The sequence below is a fragment of the Natator depressus genome, chromosome 1 (assembly GCF_965152275.1).
Source record: "Natator depressus isolate rNatDep1 chromosome 1, rNatDep2.hap1, whole genome shotgun sequence".
Taxonomy (NCBI): domain Eukaryota; kingdom Metazoa; phylum Chordata; order Testudines; family Cheloniidae; genus Natator; species Natator depressus.
In genome coordinates this window covers 105,962,790-105,977,448 of record NC_134234.1, presented here as the reverse complement: position 1 = coordinate 105,977,448, position 14,659 = coordinate 105,962,790, and the positions used below count along the sequence as shown (strand labels likewise).

At 42.1% G+C, this 14,659-nt stretch overlaps 1 protein-coding gene and 1 long non-coding RNA gene across 5 annotated transcripts in view; one reads left to right on the top strand and one right to left on the bottom strand.

The window, feature by feature from the left end:
- MYO16 (myosin XVI) overlaps positions 1-14,659 on the bottom strand; it is a 576,974-nt gene that overhangs the window by 190,394 nt on the left and 371,921 nt on the right. The window lies entirely within an intron of this gene.
- The window catches only part of LOC141993831 (uncharacterized), a 30,537-nt gene that overhangs the window by 12,563 nt on the left and 3,315 nt on the right, over positions 1-14,659 (top strand). The window contains exon 3 of the long non-coding RNA XR_012640952.1: positions 2,917-3,033. This is a non-coding gene — a long non-coding RNA (uncharacterized LOC141993831). The remainder of the gene's footprint in view (positions 1-2,916; positions 3,034-14,659) is intronic.

The following is a 14,659-nucleotide window of genomic DNA, read 5'->3' as shown; positions in this document are numbered from 1 at the left end:
ACGTGATATTTTTTCACTGTAATTAATTAAATAACTCACCAGTGCTGAATAGAACCGCCCCCGCCACCTCCAACCAAAGCAAGGAGAATTCTTCTTAACACTGAAGATGATTTTTAACTTGTTTCATCCTTCCAAAACAATTACTTTTCATAGAAGAAGGATCTGTGACATTAAATCACCCCTTCTGCAGCACCCCACCCTTAAATAATTTTATATAAAGGGCAAAATACTATGATCAGTGAGCTATATTCTACCAGAAATAAACCATTCCAGGTTATGCATTGGAGCCTTGATTCAGGAAAGCATTTAAGAAGCATGTTCTTAAGTCCCATTGACTTTGAATGAGTTCCACCAGCATAAAGGGGAACGGACTTTCCTGAATCAAAGCTTGGTAGTTTGTTGGTACTCTTCTCAAGTGGTGCACTGACAGCTGAACAAATAGACTACCAAAGGCATGCCCTGTTGTGTCTTACTGTTATAACTGATACTGTATTTACATACAGGGATTTGTATTTCGTGAACATTAGAAAATTGAGTCTGAGGTAATCGTGACTGAAATCCTCAAAGTACAAAATTTAACTTCAATAACTAACTTCAATAACTAAAAAAATCGGAGGGGATCACTACAGCTACACGGTGTGCTCTATAATTCTGTAGAGAGGCCAGGTTTGGCTCACACTGCATTGTCTTCTTGGGAAAAAAAAATGACACACAGAAGAAGAAAGATGAGGACAGAATAAATTATGCCTCATAGCAGCCCTTTTCCTTTTACTTATATGAATGGGAAGAAAAGAGAGAATATTATAATTACATGTTTACAAAATAGGCTCCACAATAAACTCCACAACCACATAATATGATAGTTTGTTTCCTATTATTTCAGTTTATTTCCTCTCCACTGAGATCAACTTAATAATCTCATAACATAGTTTTAAAAATAAACTTTCACTAGGGTAAGTCTTTTTTGTTAGATGAGTTTTCAGGGTGCTATGCTCCTCTTAATATCCTTCCTGAATCAGGAAGGTTGTTGAAACAGGAAATTCAGAAGTGGAAATATGGCAAACATACCTGCAACTGCTTAAAACAAGCTGATCTCAGAAGGGCAGACTGCATCAGGGCACACAGGGGTAGTAAGGAGATGGTAACAAATAAAAAAGCAAATCGATTTCTAAAAACAAATTTGATTTTTTTATGTGTGACTGAGAACAGTGGACAGCTGACTCAGACATATGGTTATAGGATTTTTAAAATGGTAAATTTCATGATTTCATGAAATTTAAATCTGAAATGTCATGGTGGTGTAATTGTAGGGATCCTGACCCAAAAAGGAGTTGTGCGGGGGTGGGGTGGGGGTGTGTCACAAGGTTATTGTTGGCGGGTTGCAGTGCAGCGACCCTTACTTCTGCACTGCTGCTGGTGGGGCGCTGCCTTCAGAGCTGGGCACCTGGCCAACAGCTGCTCAGCTCTGAGGGCAGCACAGAAGCAAGGGTGGCAATACCATGACCCCCTAAAATAGCCTTGTGACCCTCCCTGCAATTCCCTTTTGGGTCAGGACCCCCAATTTGAGAAACGCTGGTCTCCCCCCATGAAAGACCAGATTTCATGGGGGGAGACCAGATTTCACAGTCTGTGACATGTTTTTCATGGCTGTGAATTTGGTAGGGCCCTAATCATACAAAACTAACGATAAAGAAGCGCTCAAAAATAATAGGATGTCAAGGCATGTTCTTAATCAGAAGTTCTTAATCAGCTTGTACATCAGACAACATGCAGATAAAAGGATTAGAAAATTATGCCCAAGATAATCATTACTGAGATCCTGAAAGTGCAACATTGAACTTCAATGGCCCATCAAATCAGAGGGGATTGCTACAGATACCCTATGTCAGGGATCATCAACCTTTGGCACATGGCCCATCAGGGAAATCCGCTGGCAGGCTGGGCCAGTTTGTTTACCTGCAGCGTCTGCGGGTTCAGCCTATCGCAGCTCCCACTGGCCGCAGTTTGCCATTCCAGGCCAATGGGGGCTACGGGAAGTGGCGGCGAGCACATCCCTTGGCCCACACCGCTTCCCGCAGCTCCCATTGGTCTGGAACGGCGAACCACAGCCAGAGGGAGCTGCGATCAGCCGAACCCTCGGACACTGCAGATAAACAAACCGTCCCGGCCCGCCAGCGGATTTTCCTCATGGGCCGTGTGCCAAAGGTTGCCGATCCCTGCCCTATGTGCTCCTTTGAGTAGCAGAAAATTTTAATGACTAAAGTTAGTGCCCAAATTTTTTCTAATGTATTATTTTCTGTCTAGCTAAAATGTCCTATTGAATGGTATCTTTTATCACTTATTTTTAACCTGACAAGACAACACAACACAGGGTTTTTTTCCAATGTGTCTCGCACTATTCTCAGTCTTGGCAATCCCCAGTTTAGCCAAGCAAAACAAGTCATGAATCTGGCATCGATGTAAGCCGGTGTCAAAATAAACATTGTAATTACTGTGGAAGTTTAATATTAAGCTGTAACACACCAGTGTGGTGTACTGACATATACCCAATGATTTTGTTACATTAGACATTTCCCAAATATTAAAGCAGAAATTAAAAGATGCCAGTCCTTGTCAGAAGCCATAAATTATGTTTCTCTATAATTGCTATTACAAATGCTGGTTGTTCATCAGCTGGCATTTACAGAAGCAGCTTTGCCTCTCCAGGAATTGACACCTCCTCCTCTATTGTTGGGAGTGGACTACATCCACCCTGATCGAATTGGCCCTGTCAACAACTAGTTCTCCCACTTGTGAGGTAACTCCCTTCTCTTCATGTGTCAGTATATTTATGTCTGCATCTGTAACTTTCACTTCAGGCATCTGAAGAAGCGAGGTTTTTACCCACGAAAGCTTATGCTCAAATAAATCTGTTAGTTTTTAAGGTGCCACCAGACTCCTTGTTGTTTATGTGCCAAGACGCTTTAAGCATTCCAAGCCTTCTGAGCCATTTTGCCTCTGCTTATGAGCCAAAGTGAACTGAAACTATGACTGGTGAGTGTTGCTGTCTGCTCTTAAATGTCCTGTTTTATATGATTGATTTTGTTCTGAAGTAAGCTAAATTACAAAGTTCATGTTACATTTGTTTTTGTACTTTTCTTTCTTTGTTTCAATCAACCAGTTCCAAATAATACTTCATTATATGTTTAGTGTTCTGTTAAACACATGGTCTACCCTGAGTATCCTAGCATCTGTACAAGCACTGGTTCTTTGAACAGAATTCTTCTTTTTTTTTAACTTAATTACTGAGTTGTGTTTTCTCCCTCTTGAGTTAAACATATTTTCTTTTTTTTACCTCTCTCCCTTTGTCTTTTATGCCACAGCCAGATAATCCTGTTCTTATTTTCTGCATGTGTTTCCCCTATCATGCTGAGAGAAAGAGAGAAAGAGAAACAAAGGCTCCCTGAATCAAAGAAATAGAAAATGATACCATTTCAAGCCAAATGAAGCAGCTGGCATGTGTATGGAGTGAAACAAAACATGCTGACGCAGAGGGGTGAGAATCTACAAAGTGATAGGATAGAAAAGTTAGTGGCAAATCTTGCAATTAACACAAAGACTGTGTATCTTATCCAACATAATTTCCCTCATTTTGAAGAGCAAAAAGTCACCGACAGAGTAGAGAGCACAAGAGATTACCAGCTCCCGGAGTTCTTACAGGATACTATAGAAGGGATGAAAATCCGCCGAACTATAGGGATTTTGTGCTCCCCTACCTCCTACACGCCACCTCTCTATAAATACAATTAAATCCAAAGAAAAGTGTTCATTGGTTCATTACATGTAGTTCTAGATCTTAAACTCATCAGAATTCTGAGAGAGAGAGAGAGAGAGAGAGAAAACATACTTATCAAAAAGAGAGGTAATAGAAATGATTTTCTGTACATCTTAGAGCCTGCAGGGGAGTGTCATACATAGCAGGCCCATTATTTTCTTAAGTGATCTCCCATATTTTCTGTTCAGTCAGTATGTAGAAAGGACTGTTGATATAAGATGAAGGAATATACCCAGGGGAATAAGACTTTCAGATTTAGACTTGCAAACAGAGCAGAATTTCTATATAATTTATCCTGAAAGCCAGACAAATAACAAGTCCACTTGGACCAAGGACAAGGATGCCAAACTAGTCGCAGGGTTATTTTACTACATAGACTTCATTTAATAAAATTTGTTCTTGGTCTTCATATAAAGTAATGCTCCACCTATCCGAAGAGCTATTATTTGTTAAAGACTCCCTTCAAGACTAAAGTAGTAATGAAGTAGCATAAGTATAAATATAATATACTAAGGGAATAAAAAAACCGAACAAAGAACCAAAGCTAAGGCACCTCAGCTTTAAACTGATATACCACTTTCTTGACATACGGAATATATAATCCCTGGAAGCAGGATGAGCCAAAGTCTTGCCGCTTTCAGGGCCTGATTTTCAAGTTGGGTGCATGGCACTATGCACATATATTTATGTGATCCTAGTTTAAAAGTGTCTGAATACACTATGTGCAAGTGCATATCAGGCCTGATTGAATTCCTGGAGGTGGGCGGGCACAAGCCTGCTCATGTCTAAAAGCTCCTCCCCCAGCCTTGTGGGAGGAGCCACTGGACCCAGGATCCAAATGAATATGGGGGACAACGAAAGAGCAACAGGGTCAGAAGTGGAGATCAAAGGTTCAAAACTAGGGATCCAGAGAGGGACACCAAGCAGAGAACTCCAGACAGTGCCCACTGCTCTTCAAAGCTGTCTAGGGAGCCAGCGGATGTCGCTCAGAGGAACTCTGCCTGGACATGTGAGACAAGGGAGGAACGGAAATAGGCCCCACAGTCACAGAGCACCTCCCCATCTAGCATCCTCCTCCTGGCATTGTAAATGGTTACTTTGGCCAGTGCCAGGAGCAGGCTGACGAGGAGGTCTCGCGACTTTGTGGGCTCACAGACAGGTGTGCATATATGAAGAGGTGTGGGGAAAAGTGAAGCCAGAATCTCAACAGGAGGTGCTGGAGGAGCCAGAATAGGGGCTGCAACCTGGTGCATTTCAGATAGGCATATGCCAAGGTCTCCCTCACACCACAAAATGGACAGGCATCAGGGATGGGGGTGAACCGTGCCAGGTACATGCCCATGCTCATGGCTTCATGAAGGAGCCACATATCAGGCATCAGCTTGTGCATATGGTTAGTTAGGAACATGACTGACCCAGTGCATGGCTATCTTTGCAAATAAGTTAGACACATACAAATGTATGCACACAATGGCACATGCTTAATTTTGAAAAGCTGACCCATAATACCCATTGTAACTCATTTATGCCTTTCTTCAATAATAGAGTAATGCCATGATCCATCGACATTTCTTCCAGGATTTCACCACCAATATGTATCTCTCAGGAGAAGACGGCCTGCAGAGTAGTGGTTCTCAAAGCCGGACTGCCGCTTGTTCAGGGAAAGCCCCTGGCGCATTGGACCGGTTTGTTTACCTGCCGCGTCCACCAGTGGGAGCCGTGACCGGCCGAACCTGCGGACGCGGCAGGTAAACAAACCGGCCCGCCCCACCAGGGCTTTCCCTGAACAAACAGCGGACCGGCTTTGAGAACCACTGCTGTAGAGGATTATTAGGTAAATTTTCAGAGAGACATATGTTATCTTTAATTTTATACACTAGGTATTACTGTCTTTTTGCTCTGTGTTTGTATAGTACACAGTACAATGGGGTTCTGGTCCATGACGAGAGCCCCTAGTGCTATTGTAATACATATAACCATACAGTCATGAGTTTACCAGAAAGTGAGCAGTTGGTCCAAGCAGTGACATGTGCAAGTCATACAGAAAATATGGGAGATCACTTAAGAAAATAATGGGCCTGCATCTCCTCTCACTGGGCCTGATTATCAGCTTCACTGAGCTGCTCAGTAGTAGCTCAAAGAGAGCCCATTAGCATCTTAATCCTGTTTTGATCATAATCATAGCTTTAACTAAGGTATTATGCACAAATTATGGCAGACGAGTGTAAGTAATGATCTGTGCAGAACTGGAAAAACAAATTCCAGAGTTTGGTACCTTAATTTGGCCCTTCAGAGCACATCCTCAAATTTACTCAGATACTGGAGCACACACAAATGGAGGGATGAGAAAAGAAGAGCTGATTAAATGCCAACTCTTGGTGAAGGTTTGGGAAGTAAATATTAAAATATTAAACTACTTGTACACAAATATGCTACTTAGGGGCCTGATTCTGCTCCTTCTGAGTTACCAGGAATCCTTCCCTATAGCCGTGACTGGACAAAGCATTTAAGTGCATGTTGAGATGTTCTGCTGAATAGGAATGGGACTTAAGCACATGCGTAACTGGGAATTCAGTGAACTGCGACTTAAAGTAATCACTTTCAGAAAGTCAATATAAGGGGCAAAAAAGCCTAAACTTTGTTAAAATTAGTTATATTTATAGATGTCTACACACATCTAAAAATACCAACTGTAAAAATGTTCATATTTCTGCCAAATGCAGATACAATTAGTATTGTCAATCAATAGCACTTTACTATATGAAGATATTTATTAATACAACATAAAATACATTTTCCCTGCCATAACCCCAACAATGCCAAATGAGTTAATCATGATTATTGCTACACTGAATAACAAATAAATCATATCTATTGGCCAATTACTGGGATGAAGCATTGCCTCTGGTGGAAGGAGTAAAGCGAGAGAATATGTGAGATGCTTGATGACAAAGCTCCAAGTGGTTAATGAAGGCTACATTTTGGAAAAGAATGTAATAAGGAGCTACAATGGGAAAGGGAAAAAATGTTAACACTAGTTCCATGGGATCCTCCCCTTTTCCCATCACAGAATTCAAGCTGCACTCTGGTTCTTATCTGCTTTTGGCAGGCCACTCTCAGCCCTACCTGGCTAGAGTCTTTTGGTTTCTAATGTCTCAGGCCCAGATCCACAGAGGAATTAAGGCCTTGTGATACTCAGTTTTGCAACGCCTAACTTTTAGTTACCTAGAAAAATAACAGGAACAACACAGCGATCCACAAAGCCTGGGTTAGGCACCTAAGCTCCCTATATAATGAATGGGGAGAGACAGGTGCCTCAGAATGTGATCCACAAAAGTCCCCACACATCTATCTAGCCAACGGGAGATGCCAACCAGAGGGGTATGTCCTAAACCCTGCCCCTCTCTCAGGGTTATGTGCCTAAGGGTATGTCTACACTGCAATGAACAACCCACAGCTGGTCCGTGTAGACTTCCAGTCTCAGGCTGGAGCCCGGGCCCTGGGATCCTCCCACCTCACAGGGTCCCAGCATCTGGGCTCCAGCCCAAATGCAGAAGTCTACACTGCAATGAAATAGCCCCTTATCCTGAGCCCAAGTCAGTTGGCACAGGCCAGTTGTGGGTGCCTAGTTGCAGTGTAGCCATACCCCAAGTCAGGGCTCCAAGGAGCCGCCTATCTCTGCTTGCAGTACACAACAGGGAAGCTGTTTCTTGTAAGAATGAGTCACTTACCTGCCTCACTCCACACTAAATGGGGGTAGGGGTGAGGAGGTGGTGGTGCTACCCACCTTCTAACTTTTAGTCCACTGGTTACACCAGTCACTTGGGATATGAGACACCCAGGTTCAATTCCCTAGGGGAAGAAATGATTTGAATGGGGGTCTTTCATCTCTTAGTGCTCTAACCACTGATCTATGTGATATTCTGATGTGGAGCTCCCTCAATATCTCCTGTTGAAACTATTTCACTGTGTGTAAATAATTACAGAGTCATTGGGCCAGAGAGAAAAAGACTGACAATGACTCTGTAGCCTGGTTGTTAGTGCACCCACAACAGAGACGGAAGCAGTGCCCCTGCTACAATGGTCCAGTCCCCCTACTGCAATGACTCTTCATTTATCCAAAGCAGAACAGCTTAAATAGGAGAGACTGAAGGAGTCCCACATCAGAATACCCCACAGGTCAGTGGGGCTCCAGAGAGATGGGAGACCCTAACTCAAATCCTTTCTCTCGCTCAGCCGGAGTGGGGAGTTGAACCTGGGTCCCCTATATCCAAAGGCTAAAAGTGTAAGATGGGTACCACCTCCTCCTTCTCTGGGCCAGATTTTGAATGGAACCCAATCTAGCAGGCCTACTGAATTGGCTCCTGCTAGGGCTGTCAAGCCATTAAAAAAATTAATTGTGCCATTAATCGTACTGTTAAACAATAATAGAATACAATGTATTTAAATATTTTTGAATGTTTTCTACATTTTCAAATACGCCTCTACCCCTATATAACGCGGTCCGCGGGAGCCAAAAAATCTTACCGTTATATGTGAAACCGCGTTATATCGAACTTGCTTTGGCCCCCCCTGCTCCTTGTCCCCTGACTGCCCCCTATAGAGACCCCCCGTCCCTAATCACCCCCAGCACCCCACCCCCTACCCAAGCCCCCTGCTCCCTGTCCCCTGACTGCCCCTGTCCACACCCCCGCCCCCTGACAGGCACTCACCAGCAGCGGCAGAAGCGGAGCAGCCTGGCCCCCACCGGCTCCACTCCACCAGCTTCCAGCCACGGCACTCCGCTTCCCGCCACCAGTGAGTGCGGAGAGGTTGGGGAAAGGACAACCACAGCACTCACCAGGGGCGGGAAGCAGAGCGCCAAGGCTGGGAGCTGGCGGAGTGGAGCGGGCTGGGGCTGGGCTGCTCTGCTTCTGCCGCTGCCGGTGAGTGCGGGGGAGGAGGGGGAATCCCATCCTCCAAGCCCCCTCCCCCAAGTGACATGGCTGGGGCTGGGGCGAGGGAAGCAGAGTGGGCTGCTCCCAGCCCCCCGCTAATCACCCCGGCCACTCTAGGCCTGCGGGGCCCCCAAAAGTGCCCCCCACAGCTCCTGCCTCCCAGACCCTGGGAAGGGCGGGAGGCCTGCTTTACTGCATTGTATGTGAACCCATGTTATATCAGGTCGCGTTATATTGGGGTAGAGGTGTATATTGATTTCTATTACAACACAGAATACAAAGTGTACAGTGTTCATTTTATATTTATTTTTTAATTACAAATATTTGCACTGTAAAAAACAAAAGAAATAGTATTTCAATTCACCTAATACATTCAATCTCTTTATCATGAAAGTTGAACTTACAAATATAGAATTATGTACAAATAATAACTGCATTCAAAAACAAAACAATGTAAAACTTTGGCACCTAGAAGTCCATTCAGTCCCAGTTCTTGTTCAGCCAATCGCTCAGACAAACAAGCTTGTTTACATTTGCAGGAGATAATGCTGCCCGCTTCTTGTTTATAATGTCACCTGAAAGTGAGAACAGGCATTTGCATGGCACTGTTGTAGCCGGCGTCGCAAAATGTGTATGTGCCAGATGCGCTAAAGATTCATATGTCCCTTCATGCTTCAACCACCATTCCAGAGGACATGCGTCCACGCTGATGATAACTTCTGCTCAATAACAATTCAAAGCAATGTGGACCGATGCATGTTGATTTTCATCGTCTGAGTCAGATGCCACCAGCAGAAGGTTGATTTTCTTTGGTGGTTCTGGTTCTGTAGTTTCTGCATCAGAGTGTTGCTCTCTTAAGACTTCTGAAAGCATGCTGCATACCTCATCCCTCTCAGATTTTGGAAGGCACTTCAGATTCATAAACCTGGGGTTGAGTACTGTAGTTATCTTTAGCAATTTCACATTTGTACCTTCTTTGTGTTTTGTCAAATCTGCAGTGAAAGCTATAACATGAAATATATGACAGAATGCGGGTAAAACCACAGCGCAGGAGACATACAATTCTCCCCCAAGGAGTTCAGTCACAAATGTAATTAACGCATTATCTTTTTTAACAAGCATCATCAGCATGGAAGCATGCCCTCTGGAATGGTGTCCTGGAGGCATGAAGGGGCATACGAATGTTTATCATATCTGGCACATAAATACCTTGCAATGCCAGTTACAAAAGTGACATGTGAACATCTGCTTTCACTTTCAGGTGACATTATAAACAAGAAGCGGGCAGCATTATCTCCTGCAAATGTAAACAAACCTGTTTGTCTGAGCGATTGGCTGAACAAGAAGTAGGACTGAGTGGACTTATAGGCTCTAAAGTTTTACATTGTTTATTTTTGAATGTGATTATTTTTTGTACATAATTCTACATTTGTAAGTTCAACTTTCATGATAAAGAGATTACACTACAGTTCTTGTGTTAGTGAATTCAGTGGGAGTTGATGGTATTGTGCACCTCACAGGAAGCATTCAACAACTCTCAGGATTGACCCTGTATGAGACACAGAACCAAAATGGCCACATAAATAGCGGTTTCCCTTAAAAAGTCAACATTTACTAAGTTACCGCATCACAGAATCTAAGATACCATAATTGCCTGCTAAGTACAGGGAAACTATACTTTTGAAACTTAGTATTTATTATCTAACTTTAAAATCATGACAGATGTATATACTATATGCACATTACCACCTAAATTTTCATAATTGACTGACGAATTTTAGATGCCCAATTTGAGAGGTCTTAATGAAGGCTGATTGTTGCCAAGTGTGTGCTCAACATTTTCTGAAAATCAGGTCCCTTTTAAATGTCTCAAAATGGAGGCAACCAAAATCACACCTCACTTTTGAAAATTTAGGCTGGAAGTTTTTAAAAAATAGTTATATTTGAAAAAATATTGGTGATTTCAGGCTGTACATTATTAGTAGTTTAATTCTGAGTTATAATGAGCTCTGTGAAACTAACTTTTGGGCAACTGGTGTACACAGAAATACCATTTACAATGTTTTCTTATCTTTCCAGAGAGAGCACACTACTTAGCTTGGATATGTGCAAATTATACACACCAAAGCAGAACACTAGGTACTGCAAATATTAGAGATGATGCTATATGCAGTTATATGCATCTAGTGCTTTACTAGCTTTTCCTATTTAGTTAGACTTAGTAATTTTGCACCTTGACTAGTATAATCTCCTCTTTTATATCCTTCCTCTTTTTCTCTCCCCTATAGTCTCTCCCTCTTTGCTTTTGTCCCCCCTCTTCGGTATTCTGTTCATATTCTGTTCTCATTCCCATCTATAAAGCATTGCACAACTCTGTTGCCACCTACAACTAATTCTCTGATCTAAATTCTTCCTTCTCACTCCTGTTGTTCCCAATGCTCTGCCCAACCCTCTCCCATCACTTATGATGGGACAAAACAAAAAGCCATATTTCGAATCATTTCAAATCAATCTTAAAACCCCACCTGCTGTGCAAAGCAGGTGGGTGCTAATAAACACACCTAATTCCACTGCTGTGACTTGTATCATTGCACTGTGCTGTAACTGTTAATGAATTGCAAGGTCTTCAGGGAAGGGGCTGTATTATGTGTAAGGCTACGATTTAGTCACATGTATTTTTAGTAAAAGTTATGGACAGGTCACGGGCAATAAACAAGAATTCATGGCCTGTGAACTGTCCATGAGTTATACTAAAAATACCTGTGATTAAATCTTGGGGTGGGGCGCTGGAAGGTGTGGGGGGTTGCTGCTGGGGGACCACAGGGACTGCTGCTAGGAGAGGGTGGCTGGGGCCAGCGGCACCAACTGCTGTGGCCAGCAGACTGCGGCTGCTCTGGCTGGCTTCCCAGGGATAACTGCTCGGGGCCATGGACCACGGCTGTTCCAACCACCCCGGCACCGCTGCTGGGGGCTGCTGGAGCAGCAGCTGGTGTGTCTTTCCCCAGGGCCACCTGAGCAGTTGGCCCCGGAACCAGATGCTTGGGCGGCCCTGGGATCAGCCACACTGGCCCCTGCAGAAGTCAAAGAGGTCGCAGAAAGTCACAGAATCCGTGCCTTCCGCAATCTCCGTAACAGACATGGAGCCCTAACTATGTATCTTCTAATGACAACTGGGAAAACTTAGTTTGCCTGATTTCAGACAGAAACAAACAATTGGGGGTTTGAGAGTTCAGTCAGAACTTGAACGTTTATATTCAACTTAAGAGAGACTATGAAAAAAGGAGCAGAGCTGGGGAAGAGACAATTCTATCAAAAATAGATGCAGCATATATATTATATCTATTAAACATGTATATAATAGGTACACTATATATAAAACACTGTTTGTGCCAGTGTAGCTTCAAGGGTGCATCCACCAGCAAAATACAGTGGTCTTTAGTTAAGAAAAATAAATGTTGCTCTTTAAACTGAGTCACAAAGAAAGAAAGAAAGAAAGAAAGAAAGAAAGAAAGAAAGAAAGAAAGAAAGAAAGAAAATCTGATTTTCCTCCCCAAAACACCTGTATAAATCAGGAGTAACTCCACTGAGGACAATGAGGCTACACTGAAATGAAATCAGCATGAGTGAAAATACAGTGAGACTCTACAGCATTAAGTTATACAAAGGAAGAGCTAGCAAATTGTGAAACCTATAAACTCTCATAAAAATCTCTAATTCTCTGAGATACAGAACCTTCATCCTTAATTCCAACAACTGTAACACATAATGTTCAGAGGTAGCACTATATATAAAAAAAACCCTCCACATAATAGTTTGATAAACTAATAATAAAAGCTACATTTTTCATTAGATTGGAGTCAGAATCTCCATTTATCTTGGACACAAAGTCAAGGAGAAGACTTTTTAACACAGTGCTCTAAAATAATTCCAGTCATGGTGGAACGATTTGTAGAATGAGTCCAGTGATATCTCACTTTTAAAATGAAATTTCTAATGGACATTTTGTAGATAAAGATGTATGCTGCTTCGGGATAATGGGGGAATGATGTGATTTCAACAACTGCTTCTGTACATCTGCCCACATAAGTCACATTACTTTAAAAATAATTCTTATCTTGGTTGAAGTATTAGGTGTAGTTGGGTTTATTCATGCTATTAGTTCAGGCAAAACCTACTAAAAACATTTATCTTAATGTATGCACATCTAAGACTACGACATAAGGTTAATAAATACTATATTGTTGGCAAAGTTCCAAGGTGGATAAAAATGGTCAATTGCCTAAGATTCAAATCAGGGAAAAGGGAAATGACAAATAGTGTAGGCAACTGCAGTGTGTCCACCTGGGTCATGGGACATGCAGCAAGACATACAAAATGGAAATGGACACAAAACTAGGAGGGCTGGTTGATATTCAGGTGTAGGGAAAATGGTTTAAAATATATGGGGTGGGTGGGTTAACAAGTGATTTATGCAATTTAATGCATGAAAAAAGTGGGTTGGGCAGACTATTACAAAGAGTTTTGTTTGTTTATGAAATGCTTAGAGGCAAAAGAGTTATTAGAAAACTCTTGCCTTGCTTGCTTGCTGTACCCTTAGCAGTTGAAACCTGAAGGATGGCCACTTTTTATACCCTCAGAGTGTCCTGCATCATGGAAAGTTGGGTTGAGTGGCTCCAAAAGCACTGCCTTCTAGAAGATTCCAAATTTGTGTGCCATAGGGATGCACTTATCCCATCAATAGGGATACTCATGTGCAATTCTAGAATAATCACCACTTAACTTCACATTGTTCTAGTATTCTTTAGAAAAGAGGGGCGCCAAATACACACAAAAATTTTGAGGCATGAGACATTCGGTCAGCCAAAACAGTGCACTTTGAAAACAGTCTCTTGTGCTCTTTTCTAAGCCACTCACTTTCCTTCACTGCTTTTTCATTGTCCTTTTTGACAAATGAAGTTTATCATTTAAATTGGAGGAATGATATTCTCAGTGATCAAGCAAAGAAGTGATGATCAATTCAGATTTTAATGACTAATCCAGTTACTTCATTGCAGTAGCTACTTTATACATGAAGTTAATGTGAGATTTTCTTACTGGCACCAAAAAATCATAAGAGGAAATACTGGTTAGGAAATGCCACATAGTGACATGTCTTTTCCTGATAGATGTGAGCTGCATGGTTACTAATGTGAGTGAGTGTAAGTGTATATGCATTTTCCCACTCTTTAATGCCTGTAAATTGTTTATTATTGCACATATAGTTTTTGCACAAGTAGTGTAGCTAATTTTAAAAGATAGAAGGTGGTGGAAGGAGCAGACATCAGAGGGGAGGACTTAAAAACAGCTGTCCAGCAAGCATTCCACTGAGGCCACCCACCCAACTCACACATACTACCAAACAGCCATAAAACTGTAACTAGTATGGACATTACCAACATGGTTTAGACTGAAGTTGGTGATCTAGAGTTGAATAGCTTCCAAACCTGTCACCAGTCCCTAATCCATCCAGTGTCCTTTCAAACGATGATTCTAATATACATATTTAAATGGAATATGTCAATTTCTAAATGCTAATATACCTGATCACTTAAAGTAGATTATTATTTAATAACTTCAATATGAAAATAATAATATAATTATTACCCCATAAACATTTAACAATTATCCTCTTTCTGACCACTGAGACTCTATAATCAGCTCTGACTCTGTCTAAATCATAGTGCATGTCTATCTACACTCTGTTTCAAGCTTCTTTCCAGGCCTTTCCTTAATGCTCTTTTTTTGTCCACAGTGATCATACCTTTTCCCCCTTCAGTATGAGCCAAACTTTCTCCCTTCAGTCCTTAGAACACACTTCCTTCACCAAGATTCCCACTGCAGATCAAATGCATGCTGATCTGCCCCGACA